Source organism: Cervus canadensis, chromosome 25 (genome assembly GCF_019320065.1).
Source record: "Cervus canadensis isolate Bull #8, Minnesota chromosome 25, ASM1932006v1, whole genome shotgun sequence".
Classification (NCBI taxonomy): domain Eukaryota; kingdom Metazoa; phylum Chordata; class Mammalia; order Artiodactyla; family Cervidae; genus Cervus; species Cervus canadensis.
In genome coordinates this window covers 16,483,241-16,496,470 of record NC_057410.1, presented here as the reverse complement: position 1 = coordinate 16,496,470, position 13,230 = coordinate 16,483,241, and the positions used below count along the sequence as shown (strand labels likewise).

The 13,230-nt window shown below is 38.2% G+C and overlaps 1 protein-coding gene across 2 annotated transcripts in view; it reads right to left on the bottom strand.

Annotated features, from left to right (window-relative positions):
• CNTN1 (contactin 1) overlaps positions 1–10,985 on the bottom strand; it is a 390,272-nt gene extending 379,287 nt beyond the window's left edge. Inside the window, exon 1 of one of the 2 annotated variants that reach the window (XM_043447015.1) lies at positions 10,832–10,985. The gene's annotated coding sequence lies outside the window, so the exon portion shown is untranslated. The remainder of the gene's footprint in view (positions 1–10,831) is intronic. The other variant, XM_043447014.1, reaches the window with a different exon arrangement.
• Positions 10,986–13,230: the final 2,245 nt, after the last annotated feature.

Genomic DNA, 13,230 nt, shown 5'->3' with positions numbered 1-13,230 from the left:
AAGAAATTTGATACAAAAAAGTCACATATGGTATGATTCTGTTTATACAAATTTCAAAAACAGGCAAAAACAATTCTATGGTCTTGAAGTCAGAATTAGTGATTACTTTTGTGGAAGAACAAGGTGGTAATGATTGCTGGAAGAGGGGGTGTTGGGTACTGACAAAGTTCTTTATTCAGACCTGAATCTTGATTTCATGACTCTTTTTCTGTGTGCTTTTCTATATTTCTGTTACTCTATCCAATTTTTTTCTTTTTTTATATAAAAGCAATGCAATGTTTTATTAAAAGTAGATGTCTTAGTTTCATCATCATTCCAAATAATTTTGCGGGAAAAAAAAGTGAGCTAATTTTCTAGCACCAAAAGAGTTGGTATGAAAGCTAAAATAAAAATACAGTAAATCAAACCAGTAGATTTTTTAAAGATTTTTAGTTAAAATATATTGTGTTTAATGCATAAAAATAATATGCAAAGGTATTTTCACCTGATATAAATTTGTTACATTAAATAAGTTGAGTTTCAAACTATAATGTTTCAAATATTGTTTATATTACCTCAGTAGACAATCTTGCCTGTTACAGATAGCAAATCTGTACTAGTAACCATGACAATTAAATACTATCAGATTAGATGTCTTAGGATAGAATTACTGTTTATGGTTTATAATGTTATGAAGAAAAATAGGCCTGAAAAGCACAAAAAAAATTCTGATACTTAGTAAAAAGTTAAAATAATGAATTTTTAAATAGAATATTATAATTGCTCAGTTTATGCTTTGAAAATTTCCCCATGCAAATCACTTCAGTAGAAGACCATATTGTTTATGAGATATCCATAAATAAAACATATATCAATTCATAATGGCTTAATCTGTTGTGTTGATGTCAAATTCATGTGACAGTCTAGGGATAGAAGGTCACCTAAAATGGAGGAAATTTAAACTGTGACTAATTAAAATACTAAAACCAGGTATCATGGAGAGGCAGAATAGCACACAGATGAATTGTCTAGGTTTAAGAGTTCGTTAACCTGGATGAGAATTCTAGCTTCTCTAATCACTAGTTTTTTTAATATATCTATTTTTCTCATCTATAAATGGTTAAAAAATAGAAGTAAAATCCATCTCATGGGTTTCGTTAGTTATGAGATATCACATGCCACACATTTAAAACAATGCCCAGCACAGACTGAGCACTCAAAATGGTTGTTGTTAATAACTGAAGTGCAACTCTACAGAAGTCATTGTCTGCATAACCAAATAAAAAAGCTGTCCCATACTTCAGTATTTTCAATCTTTAAATTCAGCTAGATGAGTGCTCTAGTAAGTAACCATTCATTTTTCATAAAAATGTTTCATTCCTTGTGCTATTTCTGAAAAACATATATGACTCATCTGACTCTCCAAGATTGTATAGCATATATGCTAAGCCAAATGTAAAAACTGGATATTGTCTACTTAAGAATATCTAGAAAAAGCATTTTAATATTCTAGTAAAAAAATAAGAGAAAGTTTGTCATATTTGTCATCAAAAATAAAAAGGAATACACTCTGAAGTTTTATATACATAAATACATATATATGCATATTTAAAAAAATGTGTGTGCACATGTGTGTGTATTCTAAATGATCAATTAAATGAATACAAGATCTTATAATATGTTGAAAAAAATCACTGTCAGTGTGTCACCTCTCAGGTTATTAAAAAACAATGTAACAATTATATATAAATATTAGTGAGGTGAATTTTTACTGAATTGTCCAGGACTCTCAGTGGATTATTAATATCAATCAAGACCAATGTCCTTGACTTGGAAAAATCATGGTCCACACCTCTCTGTGAGATGTTCTGACTAGCATGATAAAACAAACATGCAAGCATGAATAAGATTACCTTACCCCTTGTCCAGATTTGCTCCTAACATGACCTTAGACAAATTACTTATTTCTCTGAGCTTGTCTCTTCATCTGTAAAAATGAATAACCATACTTTACAATCTAAGTTTCAGAATTGTTGCAAAGGATCAAACAAGGTTATGCATTATATCACTGAAAGATGAACTCCCCAGGTCGGTAGGTGCCCAATATGCTACTGGAAATCAGTGGAGAGATAACTCCAAAAAGAATAAAGAGATAGAGCCAAAGCAAAAACAACACCCAGTGGTGGATGTGACTGGTGATGGAAGTAAAGCCCAATGCTGTAAAGAGCAATATTGCATAGGAAACTGGAATGCTAGGTCAATGAATCAAGGCATATTGGAAGTGGTCAAACAGGAGATGACAAGAGTGAACACTGACATTTTAGGATTCAGTGAACTAAAATGGACTGGAATGGGTGAATTTAACTCAGATGACCATGATATATACTACTGTCAGCAAGAATCCCCCAGAAGAAATGGAGTTTTGCCAAGAGAATGCACTGATCATAGCAAACACCCTCTTCCAACAACACAAGACAAGACTACATGTGGACATCACCAGATAGTGATGAATAGAAGAGATTTGAAAAACAAAGGAGAAAAGGAAAGATATACTTATTTGAATGCAGAGTTCCAAAGAATAGCAAGGAGACAGAAGAAAGCCTTCCTCAGTGATCCATGTAAAGAAATTGAGGAAAACAATAGAATGGGAAAGACTAGAGAGCTCTTCAAGAAAATTAGAGATATCAAAGGAACATTTCATGCAAAGATGGGCATAATAAAGAACAGAAATGGTATGGACCTAACAGAAGCAGAAGATATTAAGAGGTGGCAGGAATACACAGAAGAACTATACCAAAAAGATCTTTACAACCCAGATAGCCACGATGGTGTGATCACTCACATAGAGCCAGATATCCTGGAATGCAAAGTCAAGTGGGCCTTAGGAAGCATCACTATGAACAAAGCTAGGGAAGGTGATGGAATTCCAGTTGAGCTCTTTCAAATCCTGAAAGATGATGCTGTGAAAGTACTGCACTCAATATACTAGCAAATCTAGAAACCTCGGCAGTGGCCACAGGATTGGAAAAGGTCAGTTTTCATTCCAATCCCAAAGAAAGGCAATGCCAAAGAATGCTCAAACTACTGCACAATTGCACTCATCTCACACGACAGCAAAGTAATGCTCAAAATTCTCCAAACCAGACTTAAAACTATACGTGAACCGTGAACTTCCAGATGTACAAGCTGGATTTAGAAAAGGCAGAGGAACCGGAGATAAAATTGCCAGCATTTCTTGGATCATCAAAAAAGCAAGAGAGTTACAGAAAAACATCTACTTCTGCTTCATTGACTACACCAAAACTTTCACTGTTGACTGTGTGGGTCACAACAAACTGTGGGAAACTCTTCAAGAGATAGGATTACCAGACCACCTGACCTGCCTCTTGAGATATCTGTATGCAGATCAAGAAGCAACAGTTAGAACTGGACATGGAACAACAGAGTGGCTACTAATTGGGAAAGGAGTATGTCAAGGCTGTATATTGTCACCCTGCTTATTTAACTTATATGCAGAGTACATCATTCGAAATGTTGGACTGGATAAAGCACAAGTTGGAATCAAGATTGTAGGGAGAAATATCAATAACCTCAGATATGCAGATGATACCACCCTTGGCAGAAAGTGAAGACGAACTAAAGAGCTTCTTGATGAAAATGAAAGAGGAGAGTGAAAAAGTTAGCTTATAACTCAACATTCAGAAAACTAAGATCATGTCATCCGGTCCCATCACTTCATGGCATATAGAGGGAGAAACATTGGAAACAGTGAGAGATTTTATTTTGGGGGGCTCCAAAATCACTGCAGATGGTGACTGCAGCCATGAAATTAAAAGATGCTTGCTCCTTGGAAGGAAAGCTATGATCAATCTAGACAGCATATTAAAAAGCAGAGACATCACTTTGCAAACAAAGTTCTATCTAGTCAAAGGTATGGTTTTTCCAGTAGTCATGTATGGATGTGAGAGTTGAACTATAAAGAAAGCTGAGTGCTGAAGAATTGATCCTTTTGAACTGTGGTGTTGGAGAAGACTCTTGAGAGTCCTTGGACTGCAAGGAGATCTAACCAGTCTATCCTAAAGGAAATCAGTCCTGAATATTCGTTGGAAGGACTGATGTTGAAGCTGAAACTCCAATACTTTGGCCACCTGATGAGAAGAACTGACTCACTAGAAAAGACCCTGATGCTGGGAAAGATGAAAGCAGGAGGGGAAGGGAATGGCAGAGGATGAGATCGTTGGATGGCATCAACAACCTGATGGACATGAGTTAGAAAGCTCTGGGAGTTGTTGATGGACAGGGAAGCCTGGAGTGCTGCAGGCCATGGGGTCACAAAGAGTCGGACATGACTGAGCAACTGAACTGAACTGAACTGATGCTTTATGAACTTCCAGAGTCCATACCAATCAAAGGCTTTTTATTAAATGAAGAGAAAGAGCATTCAATTCACCAGTATTTAGTTCAAACACAGCTAAATTTATATATCTACATTATCCATGTAACTATACATTTATTCCTTCTTCTAAAAAGGAGAATTAAGAATTACCTCTGGTTTAGAATTTGTTAGTTATTCAATGTCCTAAGCATGCCTTATCTTGACAAGCAATTGAGTGAAAGTTGCTCTGTCATGTCCAACTCTTTGTGACCCCATGAACTATACAGTCCATGGAATTCTCTAGGCCAGAATACTGGAGCGAGTAGCCTTTCCCTTCTCCAGGGGATCTTCCCAATCCAGGGATTGAACCCAGGTCTCCTGCATTTTAGGCAGATTCTTTACCAGCTGATCTACAAGGGAAGCCCAAGAATACTGGAGTGGGTAACCTATCCTTTCTCCAGATCTTTCCAACCCAGGCATCAAAGCAGGGTCTCCTGCATTGCAGGTAGATTCTTTACCAACTGAGTCATCAGGGAAGCCCTATCTTGACAAATTACTTATTAAAAGATTCTTTTTGTCTGTCTTGCTGTATAATACAACAAACACAGCAATCACTGAAAAATTAAGAAGATTGACATAGCTTCTAGTTTTATTTCTTATTTCCAATGTAGAGATATAAATCAATAATCTTCCGACATCTTTAAAAGGGGCTTAGTCTTAATGTTCTTCAAATTCATTTCTTCAGAAATATACATCAGTGTCTTCACTGGGCCCAAACAGGAATAAGGCATTGGCCTTGTCCTCAAGGGTTTACAATAGGGATAACAAGCAAGTAAATAGTCAGCTATAATACAGTATTGTAAGTGCTATGGTTAGGATACCCACAGGTTGTTATGAATGCACTGAATAAGAGTTAAAACTTAGCCTGGAAATTTTGGAATGTCTTCCTTAAGATTGTGGCAGCTGACCTGAGCCTTAAAGAGGTGAGGCAGACCAACTACATGGCAGACAAGGAGACAGAAAATGTCTGGCCGGAAATAGAATATGGAGGGGAAGTGGAGTTTGGGAAAATAGAGAAAGAATATAATAAATAAGGGGAAATGCAAAAAGTTTAATAATATGATTGGCACTGTGGAATACTGGAGATGGAAGAAACTGGAGTGATGAGGAAAATGAATTTAGAGAAGTAAACAAGGATCACTTAATAAAGGACATTAGGTCCTTAATTAAGAAAAAGACTTAAAGAACTTCAGGCAGTTTGTTATTTAAGAAAGAGAGAGAAAAAACTCTATCAAAAATTTTTCAGCAGAGGAGGTACCTGTTGAGATTGGTTTCAGAAAGATAACTGATAGTAGCGCAGAGAATTTGCTTAAGAAGACTACAGGAGAGTGGGACTGAAGTAGGGGTCCTGAACTCTGAACATCCTCAGAATATCCTCATTTCCTACACAGGAAACAAAGGTTTAAAGAAATTAAGTAACTTGCCCTGAATCACACAGTGTGTAAGTGGCTGAGCTAGATCTCAAGCAAAGCTCTGAATAATTCTAAAATGTGTGCTCTCAAGGACCTTAGAAAAGGCCTCTGAGGAAAAGAAATGAATGTAACAAACCCGAAGCACTTATAGAATAGCAACAAACAAAAGGATGCAGGAAAAGCAATGACACAGTCAAGTCTACATCATCAAAATCAAGTACAGGGGTGAGCAATTATCCAGTGAATTAAGGACCATCTGGATAATCCTGGCAAAAGCAGATTTAGTGTCTGAGTCATTCAGATAATTGTGCAAACAATGTGCCCTTCTCTGGCTGAGTAACCTGGTCATTAATATCTTCCATAGTACATTCTGCCCTGTGGCACTTTTGAAATGGACAACAGTAGCTCAGAAAGAATTAAGGTACTATTCACTTCATGGGAAAGCCACATAAATAATAATGGGATCTCAATAGACTGTGAGCGTATTTTATACATCCCCAGGAGCCACTTCACACAGAGATACATGATATACATAAGCCAAATCCCACTTCAAAGAAGGAAAAAAGTTCAGCAAAAGCACTGTCAAATGCATGTTGTTATATTCAATTCTTTGCAGGTAACAGAAAGTTTTATAGGCCTTAAAGCAATGAAAAATATCACTGCAAATAGGTTTATAGATTAAATAGGTTTATAAACATAAATTTACAAATTTATGTATGTTCAACATAAAAAAAGGGAAAAAAAACAGGGTGAGAAAAAATTTCACAGTATATAACAGACTTGTTATTATATGAAGAAACTATGAATACCCCAATAGAGAAATAGTCAAGTAAAATCCACAAATAAAAGAGAAGATAAAGGCTTGAGAAATGAAAATATGTCAAACTCATTCAAAATCATAGAGACACAACTTAAAGAATGACTAGATATATAATTTTGACTCCAAAATAGTCACAGTTGTTTTAACCACAATACCAAGTGTTAATGTGATTATGGCCAATCAGTTTAAACTGAGTATCAATTTGTGCACATTTTTTTTTGTAAGAGCAATTTGGTTATTAGCATTAGGAGTCTGGAAATATTTATACATTTGATCCAATAACATCTAAGAAGTTATAGTAAAGAAATGATCTGAAAGGTAATGAGTATCTATGTTCATTTCCGCAAGTGTGAAAAACTGGAAACTATCTAAAGGCTTTGTTACAAAAAAACTGGCAGCCATAAAAGAACATGGTTAGTAAGACTATTAAATGAAATAAATGAATATTTATGGTGTGTTATTATGCTAGAAAAAAGCTGAATGCCAAAACGCATATTCACTGTAAATTCAGATCTGTAAATTTAAAATACGTATGCATATTCATAAAAATAAAACTAGGAGGTTGATAGTAGATCTCTGTGCATGATGGAACTACCTTTTATTTCCAATTTTTCTTGAATGATCCTGTATTTCCTTATAACTATAAAAAGCTATAATTTAACATTTAAATTTAATAGTAAATGGATATTCTTTCAATACAATTTTATACAGTAAGTCATTCAGACAACCATAGTGAAATAATGCCCCATCCTCCACCTGCTATATTTCCAAGTTCATACAACTGGTATGTCCTGTTCTAAGGATCAGAACCCACTTTGAAGTATTCTTGCTTCAAAGCCAGTGCTCTTTAAGATACAAAGTCAAAGCACAGTGAAAGATTCAAAGCAGAGTTGAATCAATAAGGAACATTAAAAATACATTATATCAATAATAATATTTGGCATCTCAGATTTAAGCAGAGAAACTTATACACAGGGATATTTGATAACTGCACTAATGGAGCCATGCAATGACAGATGAAACTGGTATTAAGGAAAACAGAAAAATACAAATTAGATTGAGAATAGAAATGAAATTAATTACTGAATAGATGGTGGGCATCTGGAAGTAGACAAAAGAAAAAAAAACTGATCATAAATCAGAAAAGCCTAGACAACTGCAGTATCCTTTGCTAAAAGCTCGTTTAAGGATGATAATTATTGATGGCAGAAAGCAAAAAAAAAAATTGTTTTCTCTAAGTACATTATAATTGTAATGTATAATTGTATGTCTTCTTCTAGCAGCTATTGTCTCAATTTCAAGGAGGAGATGGACAATATGGCAGAAATGGCAGATTAAAAGGGAATAAAATGAATGCACCACTAAAAAAAAAAAAAATGAAGACTGGACTTGAGGAAGGACTAACTGATGACCTAGAGAGGATAAGTTCTAGATATGACACAGACAATGGCCAATTTATCATTAGAAATGGATGGCCCTTGTTGATCTCTTTTTTAATAAGGCATGTGGGATGGCAGGTTTTGCATGGAGAAAGATGGATTATCTATTTTTCAACTTTGTCTCAAGCGGAAGAAGATATCAGAGGATCTATAGAATAACGTGTACATCTTCAGAACCTCTACTGGAAAAGAGAATCATTCTGTGGAAGGATATAGAAACGCCTCATGTCATTCATTCCTCCCCATGGAAAGAATAATGGAGTCAAAGAAGTTTCCAAAATTAGTTCCCAACACAGAGCCTCCAATTAATAGATTACCCCAAACCACTGCTGCATTCATCCAAACAATTCCTTATGATGATATTTCCTCAGTAAGAATCTTTGAGCCTTCTTAGAACTGTGGCCATCTTGATGTATACACAAATATGGGTTACGGTCTTTTTCTACAAAGTACATACTGCCTAATTAGAAGACAAATCAGACATACAAATAATAAATAATTAAACCAAAAGAATGATAGTGTCTGAATAACTGAATAACCTTGGCCTATACTGTTTTTTCTTTAACTTTTTATCTCATATTGGAGTGTAGCTGATTAACAATGCTGTGATATCCTCTCAATGGGTTTCTTATTTCTGTGTGGAATTTCATATCTTGCAGTGTCCTGTAAATAAAGATTAAATTCCACACTTTTCTTTACTTAGTTAAAAAAAAAAAACAAACAATGCTGTGATAGTTTCAGGTAGGACAGCAAGGGGACTCAGCTACACATATCTGTGTATCCATTCTCCCGCCAATATCCCCTCCCATCCAACCTCGGCCTATACTGTTAGTGGTATCAATATTGATCAAGTTTTGTTACCAGGACCAAAAGCCATGGGGCACTGAAGTATTCTATTTGATAGCAAACTGCTATGCAATTAATTCACAGTAGGTTTTCAAATATTAGGGTTGAAATAGTGGATTTGGGAAAGATCTTAAACAAATAACTTCTGTCCTCAAAAATCTTAGTTTTCTCATCTAAGAAAATGGAAAGGCTATCACCAAAATTAAATAATTCCAGGCAATGGGGAAATAAATGCAAAGAAAGCCCATGTAGTTGCAAATAGATATGAGATAAAACAGCAGCACAAGTTTAAATATCATATCTAGAAGTAAAATTTGTACAAAAAATGTATCAAAATTACCTTCTGAGGTTCTAAAGGTCCCTTAGTTTTATATCCTATAAAATGGGTGGATCAATTCCCCCAGATTCCCAAATACTGTCAACTGCAACTTACCAAATAAATTTACCATCAAACAATCAACATACAGGCACAAGCATCCCAGATATGATTCATATTCATTTGATATGTATGCTACATTTCATGCTGATAAGCTACACTGTGAAGCTGAAAAATGCAGGGAAATGGATGAAGATCAAATAGCACTCCAAGAATGTATTCAAAATAATATTTGGAAATATTTATCTTCATGGGCAACACGAAAATATTATTTCATGCAAGGTTTCCTCAGTCTGAGTGCATCTTCTCTGGCTTTTCCCCCAATGGAGAATTTGATTCCCTCTTTCCCCTCCCACTCAGTGTCTCCAGATTGCTTCAGAAGGCCAAGTCAGCCTGCTCAGCAGCAGGCAAACAGGGCTGGGTGTGCAGGAGCTATATATAGCTCCACCTTGGAGATATGTATACACAAGTATATGTACAAATGCCCATGCTGGATGTGGCACGAATAAATAACAAGAGGTTACAGCTTCTCCCACCTTCCTTCTTCCCATCATCCGAATGTTTGAGTAATTTTCAAAGCAGGGTGTCATCTGACCCACCGAGAGTGATGCAGGGTCCAATTTCTCTGCAATTCTTCTGCTTACTGATTCCAGCAATCTGACTCTAGCAAGAACCGGCATCGGGCCAACACCTACTACCCAGATGTGGTCACCCAGGGAGGCTGCCTTGCAGCCCCTGGGAGCCCATCCTGGCACAATTACTTAACTCTCTGGGAATCTCCCAGGATAAACCCATCTTTTAGAAACTAGGATAGACAACGCCACGCTAGGAGAGAGGAGGCTAAGCATTCCCTGCCTCTCCCCTCCTCAAGTCTGCCGCAGAGAGGGGAGAAGGACTGATGTCTTCTCAATGGAGACGTAATTAATTGGAAAATGCCCCTCGAGTTGCAGGTTTTTTCCCCAACCCCCCCACTCCCCAAGGGCCAGGGAGAAAACAAGTCCCTTTTCCTCTCAGCGCAACCATTCCCAGTTTTTCAGGGTTGTGCTAGTCTGGAGGCAAGGTAGGAGAGAGGAAACAAGCGGGTGCGGACAGGCGTGGGGAGGAGCAGAAGCTCATCTCAGTTTAGGAAGACCTGGGTTACCGGCTGCGGACATGTCTGCTCCCCCAGACCCTCCCCCGCCCGGTCGACTTGGCACCTCTTGGGCGCATCGCCCGCGGTGTCGGCCGCAGCCTCTGAGAGGAAAGTTGACGAGAGGAGACGGGGCTTGGTCCCCTTTCCCAAGGCACTGCCGCCTGCCCTGCCCGTCACCCCGGGCTCCCGCAGCCCACACCCACTCCCCGGTACGACACTCCCTCCACCCAGCCCTTCCTGCCGTCCTTCTCCACGAGAGCTGCGGAGACCGCAGGAGATCTGGGGGTGACGAGGGCGGGGCGGGGCTGGGGGAAGGGGAAGGGAGGCAACAGCCGCAGGAAAATACGCATTCTTTATTCTCTCTGCGAAGAAGGGAAAGTCCTGCCTCCTACCTGTTCCCTGCTTCTGCTCGCCTCGGCGCGGCACAGCTGGACCATAACCTACAGGTTTCCCACTTCCGCCGCAAACACCTGGGAGCGCATCTCCCCTCCCGGCGCCCCTCCTCGCCTCGGCCGAGCCCGCCCCAGCTACTTGACAGCACAAGCCGGGCCTTTTAGAGAGGTTATTGGAGCGGCAAGGAAAGCGGGGCGGGCGCTAGAGAGAAAGTCGCGCCTCTGATTGGACAAACGGGATGTCACTCATCCCAGGACGAGGTCTTGCTGCGGAACAGGGTAGCTGCTACTAGACCCAACCGCAAGGGTCTCTGCAGTCCCTGGAACCAAACCCTGCAGCCACTGGATCCGTGACCTCTAAGAGGAGGAAACTGGTTTGTTGACTTGTCATCTGAGACCCCAAGAGGGAGGGAGGGACCAGGCAGAACCAGACACCCAGTACTTTCCAGGGCTTTCCTGAAGGGACCATCTGCTCTGGGAGATTTGACAGGCCAAAATATTAGGAGCAGTGAGTGCCTAGATAGAGAGGCACGAACTTCGGTAACGAATGAAGCTACATAGAAAAATACATATAATTACGTGGGAAAAAATCATAAGAAAAGGAAAAATCTTGAAGTCTGTTTCGAGTTTCTTTCTTTCTTTTTTTGCCTAAATGTAACATGGCAGTGTTTCGTGAGGGGAAAAATGGTTGAGCATCTCATTCTATATAGCAGGGAGACTCCAAAATATCCCCTGGTAGGAACAATGTTTTAGAAGGGAAAATGTTGCAATAATAACCTCTCAAAAAAAGACTAAAGGAAGCAATTAAGGTTAAACTGCTTAAGAGACTTGCCTTGGGCAGTTCATTTGATGGCAAAAGTTTTCAAACAATTACCACTAGACTGATAATCTATCTGTTCCCTTTCTACTGACTGTGATTCTTTTGTGCTCAAACTCTGAGAAGTGGAGGATGGATAAACCAACTCAAACCTACATGATCCCAAGTCTGCCTTTTAGATGAAGGAGGAGGGTGGTAAAACCATTTTGGGCCCACTTTTATCTCCACCATTGGTCTAGATGGAGTCAGAAAGTCCTGGAATTAAAGGGATTGCTTAGATTAGGGATAATCATAGAAAATCACAAGTCGAATTGGGGGTAAGGAGGCATCTTATTCTAATGCCATATAAGGAAACAGACTTCTCCTTCACATATTGCCTTCTTTCTGCAAAGAGCCAAGTTCTTCATCCACCTAAATTAAGTAGTTGTCTTAACTAGTGCAGAGCATGACAGAGCTCGCATTCTCAAAGCTTAGGATGGGTATGGGTCACTGGACAACTGTAGAGAAGATGACATTGTTATTAAAATGCTAAGCAAATGTAGGCTCTTAGCTTCATACTTAAGGTTGTCATCACTGTTAAGCCAGATTCTTCATAAAATGTTCTCATTATGAAACTGGAGGAATTAAATTAATTTATTTGGAAAGCAGAAGGATCTTAGATGTAATTTATAGTGAACAATAGACAAGATTCTTATGTCAAGAACCCTCTTAACACTAAATAGAAATAACTAAAATTCAATGGCAAATTTCAAGATCCCATCATTCATATTTCCACATAATATTCCCATTAGTCTTGTGCCTTCACCTAGGCACCCATACCAATTATGTCATTGAACTGGACAAATTGTTCATGACTTACTGCATTTACTGAGCACTTAATTTGTGCCACATCCTGTGTTAGGTGTTAGGGAACAAAGTAAGAATAATCCACTGAACTTATTAAAGAGGGACTCAGGAAGCAATTAAGATAGTAAAATATTGTAGAAGAAGTGTGCATAGTCAGCACTAACATCTTTTGATCCCTGAGCATATATTGAGTCACAATCAATTCTAGCACACCCTCCTCTAGATTTAAGCAGTGAGAAAGCAGAGTATCAAAGAAAAATACCGAGCACTGAGGTTAGCATGCAAGTTGAAATTGAAAGTGAAAAGATTACTAAAGAATTCTATTCTATCCTCATTGTTTCATTCCTTCATTTCTTTGATAAATATTACTATTGTAAACATGGCAATGAATGAAATGTGTGCCCACACACAATTTGGGAACACTATTAGGTTAAGTCTATTTAGTCACAAGTGCCTCATATATTTTCAGATAAAGCAAATTGTCTACAGGTTATTGGTTATTATCTCAGAGAATAAAACCTCCATGTCTGTTTCCGGAGTACCTGTTTTCCCATGTATGTGAATATATCACAAGTATCTGCTAGAGTATCTGCTACTTCTGCTTTACTGACTACACCAAAGCCTTTGACTCTGTGGGTCACAACAAACTGTGGAACATTCTTAAAGAGGTGGGAGTACCAGAAAACCTTACCTGCATCCTAAGAAGCCTATATGCAGGTCAAGAAGCAACAGTTAA